Raw genomic sequence first — 14,869 nt, forward strand, 5'->3', positions numbered from 1 at the left:
ACAGAAAATAACTCCCACAGGCAAGTTAGATTACTTGCCTAAGGTAATACAGCTGATAAGTAAGTAGGGCCAGGAATCAACCATGGTCACCTTGAACACCTGGCAACCATATTAGCTTCTTATGAAAAGGCTGTCACACTTCATGCAGCTACTTGTTCGTATGTTTATTTTTTGAGAAAATTTTTAAAAGAGGAAAATTACTTTATGATTATTTTTGTTAAAAGGGTATTTTTTCCATGTGAGACTTGTCTACTAACTGTACTCAGTCATAATAGATATTTACTCACTCATTCAACAAACAGCCTAATGCAATGGAAGGATAATCTTTGGAACCAGACAAACTTGAGTTCAGATACGGGCCCCGCCCCTTACTGGTTGTTTGACCCTGAGCAAGTGACTTGCCTCCTCTTAGCAGTTTCTGTATCTGTAAAAGGAAGATAATAATGGTATCCTCTACAATGGCTGTTCTGAGGATTAAATGAGCACATTGCAGTAGTTGCTCAAATTTATAGGAAAGTGCTTTGTGATCTGTAAAGAGCTATGTGAATGCATATAATGATATTGTGAGCCGATGGTACAGAAAGGATAACTGTAAAACCAGCAAACCCACAAACAAGTAATAATTAACTAAAAATTAGGGCACAAAACAGCAGAGAAGCAAAAGGAGTTTCACAAAGTATCTTTGTTTATGGTAAGAGGAAGTCTGATTTTGTTTTTAAGTGCTTGATACACCTGCAAGAAGAAAACATCAAGCATCATCACCCACAAATACAGCTATCAGAACTGCTCAGTAAATACTAAATAATACAGATATTTAAACAAAATAAAATCACTGGATATACTGGAATAAGTTGAAAGTGAGGCTCAAGTTTATACAGAGGCTTTTTTACTGTCAATTATTTTATAAATACCATGATAATGGTAAGTACTAATAGCTACTATTTGTTGACTGTCTTTTTATATCAGGCACTTTGCACACATAGCTAATTTAATCCTTCCTTACAGCAGCCTCATGAAACAGGAATTATCACTCCCTTTCCATTGACAAGTAAAGAGAAGCCCCAAGAGGTGATGGGACTTTCCCAAGGTCATACAGAGCAAAGGAGATGGGATATAGAAATCCAAATTCAATGTTCATTCAGAGAGAGCAAGTAATTTTGCTCCCCAGACTTTACCAAACCATGAACATTCTTCCTTCTAAGCAACATAATTTGCCTCTGAGAAGTAACCACTTGTTACCCAGTTATAGTTCATCCTCTGATCAACATGGACTTCTACATTTTTACCCAGAAATGCTCTTTCATCATCTTCCTTCAGCTGACTGTAATTTCCTGGTTCCTCAGCAGAATCCTCTTCACTTCCCTCTTCTTCAATTCCCCAGATGTCATCTTCCCTTTCTTCCTCCTTTTCCTTTTTCTTCTTGGCCTCTTTTTCCTGTTTTCTTTTTTCCATTTCTTTGTACAGTTCTCTCCATTGCTTCTCTATGTCCTGTTTAGAGTGTGGAATTTCAAAATAATTTACAGTTGGTATAAACAAAGTTAACTCACTTTAGAAATGTCTGGCATCTTCCCACACTCTTAAAGATTTCTGGTATGGTGTTTATTTACCTATAAATTTTCAGTATGTGTGGGGTGGAGAGAAGTGTGTGTGTGTGTGTGTGTGTGTGTGTGTGTGTAATTTGTTCGTAAATAAAATTGGTTCAGATTCAACAAACATCTACTGAATGCCTACAGTATTGCTAAGCATGGTGTGAGACAGTCTACACACATTATTTCTATTCCTTACAGCAATGTATGAAGTGTTACTGCTCCCACCTTCTAGATGAGGAATATGAGATTCAGACTGATTAAATCAGTTCCCCAAGCTATATAGTTAGTGAGTGGTAGAACTAGAATTAGAAACCAGGTTTTCTGGTTCCAAGTCTGGCCCTCTTTCTGGTATATCACGGGAAAACAACTTTTATGGAACTCTTTGAATTTGCTTTTGAACTGTAGCCAGTACAAGTTTGCAGTCAGACATGGGACTTCTGAGTTCTCCAGGTGCTAGAATTTGATCCTTAGAGCCGTCTTCATAAATTTTACTACTCAGAGGGGCCTTAAAGAAAGGACATAGTCCTTTGGACTTCCCTGGTGACACAGTGGTTAAGAATCCGCCTGCCAATGCAGGGGACATGGGTTCGAGCCCTAGTCCGGGAAGATCCCACATGCCGTGGAGCAACTAAGCCTGTGCGCCACAACTACTGAGCCTGTGCTTTAGAGCCCACGAGCCACAACTACTGAGCCCTTGTGCCACAACTACTGAAGCCCACGTGCCTGGACCCTATGCTTTGCAACAAGAGAAGAGGCACTGCAATGAGAAGCCTGCGCACCACAATGAAGGGTAGCCCCCACTCGCCGCAGCTAGAGAAAGCCCGCGTGCAGCAACGAAGAACGAATGCAGCCAAGAATTAAAAAAAAAAAAAAGACACAGTCTAAACTCCTCTAGGGCTTTAATCCTCACCTAGAGAATCTGGTGGTATTCTACCCAGACCTGGGGGACAAAGCTAGATTGAGAACCTGCATGCCCAGTAGGATAGGGCCTTCGACAATCCTAGTGGGAGCAAGTGCTTGACATCTTGCTGTGTTCCCCACATTATTCCCACATTCTCTCTTTCAATCAGGCCTTCATTTTCTTATGCCTGGAAAGCACTGGCTACAGTTAACGTCTCTATTTCTTCACTTCCCTCTCGCTGCTCTACTCACTGATCTGTTCCCAACCTCCGATCCTTACCAAAACAGTTCTTGCCAAAGGCAACAAGAGACCAACTCTACCAACTCCTCAAGCTCACCGGGACCTATAACAACTTGCTAAACCATTTCCTTTTCATTAGACCTCAACCAACTCATATCTTCCCTTTCCGGCTTTCTTTATTTTTATGTGATTACCCTCTTGCAAACATCCTCAACTCCTTTGCCCTTCCCTCCTTTAGTTGGGCAAATCTTCAAATCTGGTCAAATCCAACTTGCCAGGCCTGCACCTAAGCAGAGAAAATGGCGAGAGAAAATAGTAAAAACAGATTGTTCTCATTTTAAACTCATTAAAACTAAACTCAAAAATTAACTATAGTCCAATATAAAAAAATTTTTTTAATGCCAAGACATTTGACAATTAAAAAAAAAAACAAAAAACTAAACTCAAGTGAGCCCTTAATGCTAACTGATGAGCCTACTATATTTCTGTGGTTGGTTCACTCTCCTCCTTTTCCCCTGGAGCAATGTTGGGCTAGCAAGACTTTCTCAGAGCTGCACTGCACTTGACCCTAATTCCTACCCAATTCTCCTTTTCCTCTCTCCTTTCACAGGTGCCTATTCATGCACCCTCTACCCTTCATCTTTCCCAGGCATTATTCCCAATAAATCGCCTACATTTCTAACACCATCTTGGTGTCTGCTTCCCAGAGAATACAACTACATATACTCCCACCACCAGATCTACCCATCTGCCTGTATTTATTCTTATATAGTCATTCTTTATTCCTGTGATTATGGATAAAATATCCATATTCCTATGGAAAGCCAACCCATCTTCTTGGGCACTAGACATCATCCACTCTCATATTCTTAAAAAAAAATTCTTAAGAATTCTAGAAATTCTCCTCTTTCTCTCCTATATTGTTTTTGCTCTTTATTGTATCATTCCCATTAACATACAAGCAGGCAGGAAGATCTACTGTATATAAAAAAAAATCTTGACCAACGTTTCCCTTTACCTACCACCCTATTCTCTCTACACTTATTACAGCAAAACTTCACAAAAGACTAGCTTATACTTGCTGTCTCTAGTTGTTCTCCTTCCATTCTTTCTTGGACCCATTTTTTTCCCCTATACCTCTTACTGAAACTGCTCTTGTCAGAGTCACCAATGAACCCCATGTTATTAAATGCAGTGGTCCATTCTCAGTACTCATCTTTCTTGATCATTCAATACAATTGATCACTCCTTTCCCCCTTAAAATACTTTCTTCACTTGGCCTACAGGATAATGTCCTGGTTCTCTTCCTACTTCACTGGCTACCCTTTCTGTTTTGTTTCCTGGTTCCACTTTATCTCCCTGATCTCTAAATATTGGGGTGCCCCAAAGCTCATCCTCAATAACTCCATCCTTCTGGTCATTGGGGTCAAAAACCTTGGAGCCAACCCTCTTTACTCCAACTCATATTTTGTATCTAATCCATCACTCTTGTGAGTTTAGCCTTCAAAATGGATCTAGAATCCGAACATTCCTCTACCTCCAGCACTACCACTCGCTTCTGTGTTTGTTCCCCTATAGTCCCTTTTTATTCCTATAGACTTTTGCAACGCAGCAGCCAGAGTAACATCTTAACCTATGAGCCAGTTCATATCACTCCTTTGCTAAAAATGGCTCCAATGGCTCCCCATTTTACTCAGGGAAATGGCCCCAACTGCTCTCATTCTTTCTCACTCAGCTCTAGTCACACTGTACTTCTTACTCTTTCTTAGACAAGCAAGTTATGCTTCTACTTCAGGGACTTTGCATTTGCTGTTCTCTCCACCAGAAGGCTCTTCTTCCCAAACATCTGCGTGGTTTGCTCCTTACTTCCTACAAGTCTCTTAAATGTTGCTTACTCAACAAAGCCTCTCCTGACCAAAAAGCAAAACCCCCATGATGACAGCCCTCTCTATTGCTTTATTGTTCTCTGTAGTTTATCTCACCATCTCATGCATATATATTTACTTCTTTATATGTTTCTTGTTGGGCTCCCCTGACTGAATGTAAGCCCCATGAGGGCAGAAACTTCTCTGTTTTATTTCACTGGTATATCTCCAACAACTACAACAGTGCTTTGAACAAGCACTCAACAAATATTTGCCAAGTGAATATATAAGTTAATAATAAAGATAATTGCTATCATCATTCCCAATTTATAGATGAGGAGACTGAAGATCAGAGAGGTTAAACAACTTGACCAACGTTGTACAGCTAGTAAGTAATGGAGCCTGGATTTGAACCTAAGCAATCTAGCTCTAAAACTCATGCTCTTGACCAATATGTAATACTTCCTCAATAAAACAATATTAGAGGACCTCCCTGGTGGCACAGAGGTTAAGAATCCGCCTGCCAATGTAGGGAACATGGGTTCGATCCCTGGTCCAAGAAGATCCCACATGATGCGGAGCAACTAAGCCTGCACACCATAGCTACTGAGCCTGAACTCTAGAGCCCACGAGCCACAACTACTGAGCCCATGTGCCACAACTATTGAAGCCCGCGTGCCTAGAGCCTGTGCTCCACAACAAGAGAAGCCACCGCAGTGAGAAGCACGCACACCGCAACGAAGAGCAGCCCCCGCTCACCGCAACTAGAGAAAGCCCAAGTGCAGCAATGAAGACCCAACACAGACAAAAATAAATCAGACAAAAATAAATAAAATAAAATAAAAAAATTATTTAAAAAAACAGTATTAGATGATAACCTCAAAGTAAAAACAAAACAAAACCAGACTAAGAAGTGTCAAAGTCTAATTTTTATTTTTTCCATGATGACTGTGTCAATGCTTCTTTGAAAATGCTAAGTATCAAAGTTCTCTCAAAAATTTCTTTTTTGGGACTTCCCTGGTGGAGCAGTGGTTAAGAATCCACCTACCAATGCAGGGGACATGGGTTCGAGCCCTGGTCTGGGAAGATCCCACATGCCACGGAGCAACTAAGCCTGTGTGCCACAACTACTGAGCCTGTGCTCTAGAGCCCACGAGCCACAACTACTGAGCCCACATGCCACAACTACTGAAACCCACACGCCTAGAGCCCGTGCTCCTCAACAAGAGAAGCCACGACAATGAGAAGCCCGAGCACCACAATGAAGAGTAACCCCCACTTGCCACAACTACAGAAAGCCCACACACAGCAACGAAGACCCAACACAGCCAAAAATAAAAATAAATTTCTTTTAATGCCTGTGCTTTGCTGCTGCTCTAACCATGAGCCTCGTCTGCCTTTTGGGTAATCAATCATTGGCCACAAACCTGCTTGAATGGCCCTTCCTGCAGAACCAGGAAGTCTGGATGAAGGGTGGCACCAAGAAGAAGCCATTGTCCTATGTATCACTCCATCCGTAAAATAGTTCTAGGAGAGCAGGGAAGCTGGTAAATAGCACTAACATCTTGCTTCTTTCTCCAAGTCATCCATCACAAATGGGTTCAGTGGCTCCCTTCTAGATCACCACACTGTGAGCAGGGAGTGTGACACAGAAGGAGAGTGCATTCTAACTCAACAAGTTAAAGGCTGCATGTGACCTTACACAGTTTATATATACTCTATGAATCTCAATTCCTACATCTGAAAAACGGGAATAGCAATACCTGTCTTGCTGGGTTGTTTTAAGGGCTAAGTGGGAAGACTTTTGGAAAGTGTTCATAGAGTCAAGTACAAGGTTGTAGATGTCCAATGAATACAAGTTCTTTACCCTGCCTCTCAGGGCCATGTAACCAGCAAATGAGACAATGACTGTGAGACTGATTTTTTAAATGCAGAGAACAGTGCACAACTGAGGAGTCAGACACCTGGAAATCCAAGTGAGGGAAAATCTTACTTTTCTTATTCCCCAGCTCTTATTTCCAGCCTCTTCTGCAAACTCTTGATCATTTGTAAGAAGGAAATTGTCAAAGATTAAGCCTGATTTCACCTGTTGAAATGGAAACAATGGGATTATTAGAACTAGGTCAAAAGACTTTAAAAAATCACCTGGAAGCTTTGCTAAATGCAGACTCCTAGGCCACAAACCCAGAGATTTTAATCAATAACTGAGGTGGAGTGAGGGAATACAAAGATGATTAAGAGCACAGAGGGTCCAGAATGCTGTACCACCTTAGTTGATCTGCTCTAGAAAGAAGTTACTTTACTGTTTCCCAAGGTTCTGTGTTCTCCAAGCCTGTGACCACTCTTTCAGAGGGTTGTGAAGAAATTTTCATCATTCTGCTAGGCTCCAAACTTCTGTCCAGTGGCTCTTGCCCCAGCTCAGATTGACAGTCTCTGCTGCCACTTATAGATGTCCTTTTTAAGGTTCTCTCCTCAATATAATCAGAAAAACTAAAAGAATATGGGGAAAAGAAAAGGTTTAAAAAGAAGTGCAAGCACAATTTAAGATTCTCTACCATATTTCTCTATTTTTAAAAAATAACATATTTAAGATGTACAATTAAAGAAAAAGATGAATCAAGTCAATGGTATATAATAATTTCAGTGTTTATTAATGATAAAGGAACAAAATAGAAAGAGCAGCAGTCATGGAGTCAGACAGCCCAACTCAACAACATACTAGCTGTGTGACTTTGGGGAAGTTACTCAACTCCTCTGAGCCTATTCCCTCATAAGTGAAGTATTAAAAGTAACTCCCTTGAAGTGTTGTCATGAGCATTAGAAATAATATATGTAAAGCACAGTGTCTAGCAGATAACAGTCATTCGATAAATGGTAATAGTTATTATCATAACTTTTCAGTATCTGGATATGTTTCAAAAGAAACAAAAGGAGAGTCATTCTGGATTTTTTTGCTTTAGCATTATATGTAAAATAAATCAGCAAGTTAATTGTGTAAGAGCCGTTGTGTGACCACGAGAAAGTTTGCAGCATGAATTATCATGTGTCCTTCCTCTAGGGTTTGAAAAAAGTTTTGTTTTGTTTTGCTTTTTTTAAATAAGGAAGACTTTTATTTGGCTTACATCATCCCCCCAACCCTGCCTTCAGCAGAAAAATAAATGACAAAATAGCCACTTTGAATAAAGATCGTTAATTTCCTCTGAGCCATTTAAAAAATTGGTTTTAATAATTCCTTATGCAACTTTACGATTTTTTTCTTTGGGATTTTTTTTTCTTTTTGTGAGTTGGGATTTATTTATTATTTCTTTTTATTTTTTTCTTTTTGAGCTGTCAGCAGTCTTGGTTAGGAAACTGCTCGGTTTTTGGCTCTTCCATTTTTTCTACTCGCACAAGAAATGTTTCCAATCTCCCCTTTTCTCTTTGGTGCTCACTTACCCCCATCCCCCCTACACTAAACTCCTGGCTCTGCCTCCAACTGAGAATCAGGACATGAGGGCCAGTCCTGCTTCCAACAGCTAATTAGTGAAGGGACCTTGGTTTACTCATATCTCTTCTGTGCCTCCATGTTTTTATCTGGAAAATGGAAGAAAATATAATTTCCCTGCTTTCTTCATACAGTTCTCAGGAGAAAAGAATATGTGAGAAAGAGCTTTGTGAGACTGTAAAGCCTAAAAAGTTAATTCACTGAAAGTTACCTGGTTTCCTGTGATGTCCCACTTGAATCATAAAATGGAAAGAGTGCCAAACCTATGTTTGAGCACTTACTAGCTATGGGATCTTGACAAGTCAAGTCGCCTCTCTAAGCCCTCCACTTCCTGGTCAGTAAAACGGAGATGATAAGCCCTACCCTCCAGCCCCACAGGGCTGTGACACAGACCATATGACCTAAGGAATGTCAATGTGCTTTGCATTATGGCTGTTAGGCTATATTCATTGCATTTTTTGTCACTACTCCTTCAAAGATCATGAGGAGTCCCAAAGCTAAGAGAAAGAATTTTCTTGTTCACTGCCATCTCCTCCTAGTCTCTGTCCTGATGAAAGAATGCCGTATCTTCTGCCTAAGGAAGAAAAAAGGAAAGAAAAGAAAAGGGACAGTGTATGGGAGTGTAGGAACAGAGAACAGGATGGGTCAGGGACTAAGCAGGAAGATTAAGCAGCTTACTAGGCTAGGACCTGATGCAGAGGGCGATGGACTCATAGAGCATCTGGAACCCCAGGTTGGCGCAGGGCAGGTGAGAGAATTCCGGCCCATCTCTATGCTGAGAGTCGCTAGGCTTTTCCAGTGAGGTGCAGGGACCCTGTGATAAACTGGATGTGTTGGTCTGGCTGAGTGGGTAGGGTGGAGTAGGACTTGGGAGTGCCAGACCCAACTAGAACTTAAAAGGAAAGGATGCCTGCAAGGGTGATGTCAGCACTGTGCAGAACTGTATCACAAGACAAAAAAAAAGAGATAATGCTGGAGTTTCAGAAATGTAGTCTCTCAGGATTTGTCCCAGACCTGCTGGATCAGAATCTGCATTTTATTAAGATCTGAGTGATTCATACGCATGTTAAAGTTTGAGAAACACTCCTTCAGCATGGTTTAAATTCTCAAATAGAAAGTTTTGCCTACTTGAGGAGGAAGATAGAACTCAGAGCAATTAGTGTCAAATAATTTTTAAATTTTGTAGATGAACAAAGAAACTGTTTAAAGTGTGTGCCTTAATGTTTTCAGTGGAAAAAAAAAACCCAATGCACTTTAAGGAAACAATCAGATTAGGCATATTAATATGACCACATATTTTTTCAAGATGTAGAAAGTTCCTATTATTTATTTAAAAGGGAGAACTGAAAAAAAAAGAGATAACAATGGGAATTTGTACAAACTGTATCCACATTCTTCAGATAAAAAAGGAACAAAAAAGAAGGACATATGTCTCTCTTCTTCCTTCTCTCCTGAACCCCTACTATGCACATGGTAATTTACATACATCATCTCCTTACACTTGTGTGCTGGCCTCACTGAGTCAGGAAAACAAGAAAGTCAAAATAAGTAAATAAACCAAGAAAGCTTCAAATTGGGGGTGTCTGTTCAAGAGACCTTTAGCAGCCTTGAACTGTAGAAATCACTGGTCAGAGACGGAGATTTCACTGGCTGTAGAACATTCCAGGATACACCCAAGAACAAGTGGCTGCAGTTTCTAGAGGCTCTATTGTACGGCGGGTGTAATCAATAAACAAGAACTTTACGGGCTGACAGACCTTTGAATCCTGTCTCTCCCATGCACTAGCTGTGTGCTCTTGGGCACATCATGTGACATTTCTGATTCTCAATTCTCTCAAACATAATACAGGGTAATAATAAGGAATATTAATGCTCACTTTCCCTTCCTCTCCAAGGGAATTCCAAGACTATGTATTGATAGGTTGCAGTTTCCAAGAGGCCTCCTGGGCTAAAGCTTTCACTCTGGGGCAGGCACTTGAAGTGCTCTCTTTCTCCTGAGTTGGGAAAGAATCCTCGCATTTTCAACATCAGGTCTCATTGGAAGAAAACAACTCTGTGAAGGCCTGAGTATCTGAGCCCTCCTCTCCTCCTTCAAATCAGAGCCAGGAAAGGTAACTGGCAGAGAAGAGGGAGGCTAGGTCAGGATTTGTCACCATGGCTGGGACAGTCAGTCCCAACATCTATCTGGTGATTTTAATATTTCAAAGTTTTACCACATCTCTGATTCCCTTTTATTTCCAGAACTACCCCAAGATTCACATAGGACCGGCCTAGCAGTATAAAGTAGTGGAACACTGAATCTAGCCTCAGAAAGGCCTGCATTCAAATTCCAGCTCTTCTGCTTACCAGATGTGTCTTCAGGCAAGTTAGCTAACTTTGCTGAACGTCAGTTTTCACATTTAAAAGTAGGAGATTTCATAGTGAGAGTTAAATGGCATTTACAAAGTCTTTGAAATAGTGCTTGGTACATGGTAGAGACTAAATAAATTTTAGCTATTATAATTATTAAGATGAATATAATTAATCCCATTTTAAAGAGGAACAGTTTGAGGTTTAGAAAGGTCAAGACTCACTCAAGTTTTGTAATTTCCAGCCTGGAGCTCTTTCTACTTTGTGGAACCTTTAGAGGGACTGTTCTTCCCTGGCTCTGAGCCCAGAGAGATTTACCCACCAAAGGTCCAGGCCAAGGACACTAATGTTATAATAGTGACAAATGGTTGGGTCGGGTTTATATTCAGCGTTGTCTATTTCTGGTTGAATCCACTCCCCCTGGTAACTGAGATTGTGAATGATCCGAGGTTTACATTGTCCCTAAGCAAAGCACCAAAGAGTGAACATGGCATTAGTATTTTTCCATTCTTCTCATGCAATCAGAAAGATTAATCAATTAGGCATAGGGATTCAGAGCAGGATTCCTTGAGCTTCTCTCCCTTGTTTTGAGCTAATGCACAAGACTCTTCCAGGTTCCCCTTTCTTTTTTTTTTTTAAAGATGTTGGGGGTAGGAGTTTATTAATTAATTTATTTATTTTTGCTGTGTTGGGTCTTCGTTTCTGTGCGAGGGCTTTCTCTAATTGTGGCAAGCGGGGGCCACTCTTCATCGCAGTGCGCGGGCCTCTCACTATCGCAGCCTCTCATGTTGTGGAGAACAGGCTCCAGACGCGCAGGCTCAGTAGTTGTGGCTCACGGGCCCAGCCGCTCCGCGGCATGTGGGATCCTCCCAGACCAGGGCTCAAACCCGTGTCCCCTGCATTAGCAGGCAGATTCTCAACCACTGCGCCACCAGGGAAGCCCCCAGGTTCCCCTTTCTACCCAGAGGGATATGAACAAGGTAGCAGAGACCCATTCTGAGCCTGGTCCCAGCTCTCTGCATAAGTTTGTTCATGATGTTAAGAAAACGTAGCTTCACAGGGAACCACCATCTAAGGACTCTGGACTTGGGGCCATTCTCTTCCTGGTGTGCAGTGTAGGAAACTGTGACCAAATAAAACAATGTTTGTTTCAGTCAGTATTATCTCTGGAGCATTTGATAGTCAATTCCTTTAGTTCCCTCTCATTTCTGACATGAGGTCAGGACTTAGCCCTTAAAAAGAAGTTCCCCCACCTTCCCCCAACATGTTTGGCTCATTCATGTCCTACCCTTCCCCTTTCTGGACCACTTCTGAGACTTCCGGTTCCTGACCCCAGACCCATTTCCTGTTTTGATCATGTTTCTTTGACTGATTTCCACCACTCCGGACAAATCCCTTGCCTAGGGCTCCCTGGACCTCCGCCTCCCAGAATCAACCTTGACCAGACCACCTTCTCCCAGATAGGCACAGCCCTGAGAACACGACCCAAATGAGGCTACAGTCTTATGGAGAAGGGGAAAGGAGGAAGATGACCACAGGATCTCAGAGTTTCTGTTCTGTAGATTAAAATTTACATCTCTTCTCTCTTATTTCTCATACCGATTGGCAGGAGAGACCCCCTCACCTTATACTTCAGGTTTGGTGTCAGGGGCCCTTCCCACTCCCCATTCATTGCCTCATTCCAGTCGTCTGGCTTCTTGGCTTCCAGGTCTGGGATGTATTCGAAGTCTTCCCAGTCCTAAAACAAAATGTTCCTCCATGAGGGCAGATGGGTGGGCCGGAATGAAACTGGGGTACAGAGTACAGTAGGGTTGGACCTGGTGCCCTACCCCTGCCGCTCTCCTGTCCTCACCCATGTGAAAGCCCAGCTCAGGACTCTGCAAACAAATCCAAAACATACAGCAGAGAAAAAGCTTTTAAGCAACTCCAGTGCCTCCTCATATTCTCTACCCTTCTGACCTTGACGACTTTAAGCTCAAATAAGATGGGAATTTCCCTTATCCTGGCCCTCTCCCTTCCCCAGTTATATGCCCTGACTGTCAGAACAAGTCTTCTAGCCTGAGTCCCTCTTCCTGAAGGCCTCTCTTAGTGACCTGCCTTGTACCCCAGCATGCTCCCAGATCTGTATCAGTACTCCCTTGTACCCCAGGTCCCTTCTATTCCCTAAGACAGAGCTCCAAGTCATGGCCTGTCCTAACGTTCATATTTCTTCTGCTCTGGAGCCTCCAAAGTTTTGCTCTATCTACCTGGCAGTTCACCTTGGTGCTGACCACTTCCCAGACTTACTAAAGGCTTTGCTGCCAAGCCCACTAGACTCACAGTCATTCAGTAGCATGAAGTTCCCTAGTTCCTGGGATGCCTCAGCTGTTTTGTGGTTCCTGAGACATTAACAGTCAGCACCCTCTCCTGGGGGCTATAGACTTGATAGAGCTCAGCCTATCTAAGTCGTCTCCACCTTCTCCGGGTCTACTCAACAGGGAGCATAGAGGCCTGCAGCCTCTCCCCTCTCCCTCAGGCCTTGATCCAGCCCTGACTACATCAGGTGCATGGTCCACACCAGGAGGGAGAGTCTATGGTTTGTCTTGCTGCCCTGAGCCTGCCTGCTGGGTCTGGAAGTAAACTAGTCCCTAATTCTCCCAGGGTGCTGAAGATCCAGACACTGCTTGATCATCTGCCTTAATTCCCTGACTACACCTCCCTCCCTCTGGGTTTGGAGCCCACTGAATCTCCCTACACATGGCTGGGCCACCGCCCACCTCTCTACAGGCCTCTCCTTAAGGAATGGATTCCAGTTGCTGGGTGCCATGCTGCTCTTTGCTGAACCCTGAGCGTCTCCTCTGCATGAGGGTGAATCTGCTCTGACCTCAGGAGCAGCAGCCCAGCAAGTGAGGCCCTCCATGACCTGGCTCCAACAGACCATTCCAACTCATCTTCCATCACTCTCCACCTTGAACTTTATGCTCCTAAAATACTAAACGGCTGCTTTCAGTTCTTTACATAACCATGTTACTTTCCACTTAACTGATGTGCCTTCACTCCTGCTGTTCTCTGGGTCTGGAATATTTTTCCTCCAACTCAATTTCCCTTGCTGTAATGAATTTACTGTTTGAAATTCAGTACATGATTAACACATAAATGCCATGTATTAAGAACTTATTATGTACCAGGCATTAAATTATGTATATTAGCTCATTTAATTGTTACAACAACCTTCACATATAGGTATTATAATAATCCCTGTTTGTGAAATTTCACAGCAGTTATATTCCTTGCCCAAGGCCTAACTGCTTATAGGTGGGGTTTTGCAGTTAGTAAAGGGTGGAGCTCAGATACAAACCATATCTGTCTGACCCCAAAGTCTATGTTTCCAATCCCTAGGTTAACCAAATCACTGAAGCATGCCTCTTCCTTCCCAGAACACCACCTGCACCCCAACTCAGCCTGAGTTAGGAGTCTGTTTGGGGCTCCCACAGGATTTGGCTTCCCTGACTCTCACCATTAATTACACAGTGTGACCTGCATCTACGTACTTGTCTGTATCCCTCACTAGATTCTGAGTCCCAGGAGGATTCTCAGTCCCTGGATTGTTCTATTCATAGCTGTATCCAGTACAGCTTTCCAGTGAATGATAATGAATCAGTGAGTATATTCCACATGTTTCCCATATCAATAACTTTGGAATCAAAGAGATCCAGGTTCAAATGTTGGTTCTAATGTATGTGTGCCTGGGCAAGTCACTTCATTTTTTAAGCATCACTTTCCTTGTCCTCATAGAGGCTGCTAGCAGGGGCAGTAAATCCTCGATAAACGTGAGGTGCTTCCCTCTTCCCTCCATGTCTCTCTGGATACCAACATTTAGCTGGACACCTCCTTGAGGGAAAGATGCTCCCCGTTTCTGCTCCATTGTTCCTAGCTTCCTTTGCCCATCCCCAGAGCTAAGATCCCCTCCTGCTTCCCAGCGAAACACCTCACCTCAGGTTTCTTATCTTCAGAATCCTCTATTTGTAGGTGTTCATCCCATTACCTTGGTTTCCGGGCATAGGGGTCTTTTATCTTCCTGGGAGGCAAGAAGTCACAGTCGTCCTCCAGGTCCCCAGCTGCTACTTGCTGGTTGTTAATTTTGACCTCATAAGTAGCATTGGGGCGAATAATCAGAGTGTACAGGTGAGGTGAGTGTCTTTATTGATCTAGAAAGGGAACAAGGAATATTTCAGTCCCCTGTTGGACCTCAAGCATTAAATGCACCATCTAAAACAGACCCTCAGTTCCTGAATGCCACCTCCCACATAGTCACAAACACACTTTACCACATCCCTCATCCCATTTCTCTGGTTAACCCAAAAGAGACTTTGGGTCTCATTCTCCTGAGTACAAACTCCTCTGGTCTCACCTAGTTCCCATCCTTCCCTTCATCACAGCTCTGGTCATTCTTTGACCTTGT

General features: G+C 42.6%; 1 pseudogene across 1 annotated transcript in view; it reads right to left on the reverse strand.

The window, feature by feature from the left end:
• Positions 1-268: 268 nt before the first annotated feature.
• LOC309799127 (calreticulin-like) overlaps positions 269-14,869 on the reverse strand; it is a 34,146-nt pseudogene continuing 19,545 nt past the window's right edge. The window contains exons 5-9 of the transcript XR_014296148.1: positions 14,401-14,615; positions 12,053-12,166; positions 10,747-10,890; positions 6,589-6,681; positions 269-1,488 (exon numbers count right to left, since the gene is read on the reverse strand). The product of XR_014296148.1 is annotated as a calreticulin-like (transcript). The remainder of the gene's footprint in view (positions 1,489-6,588; positions 6,682-10,746; positions 10,891-12,052; positions 12,167-14,400; positions 14,616-14,869) is intronic.

The sequence above is a fragment of the Mesoplodon mirus genome (assembly GCF_964341445.2).
Source record: "Mesoplodon mirus genome assembly, chromosome: 3".
Lineage (NCBI taxonomy): Eukaryota > Metazoa > Chordata > Mammalia > Artiodactyla > Ziphiidae > Mesoplodon > Mesoplodon mirus.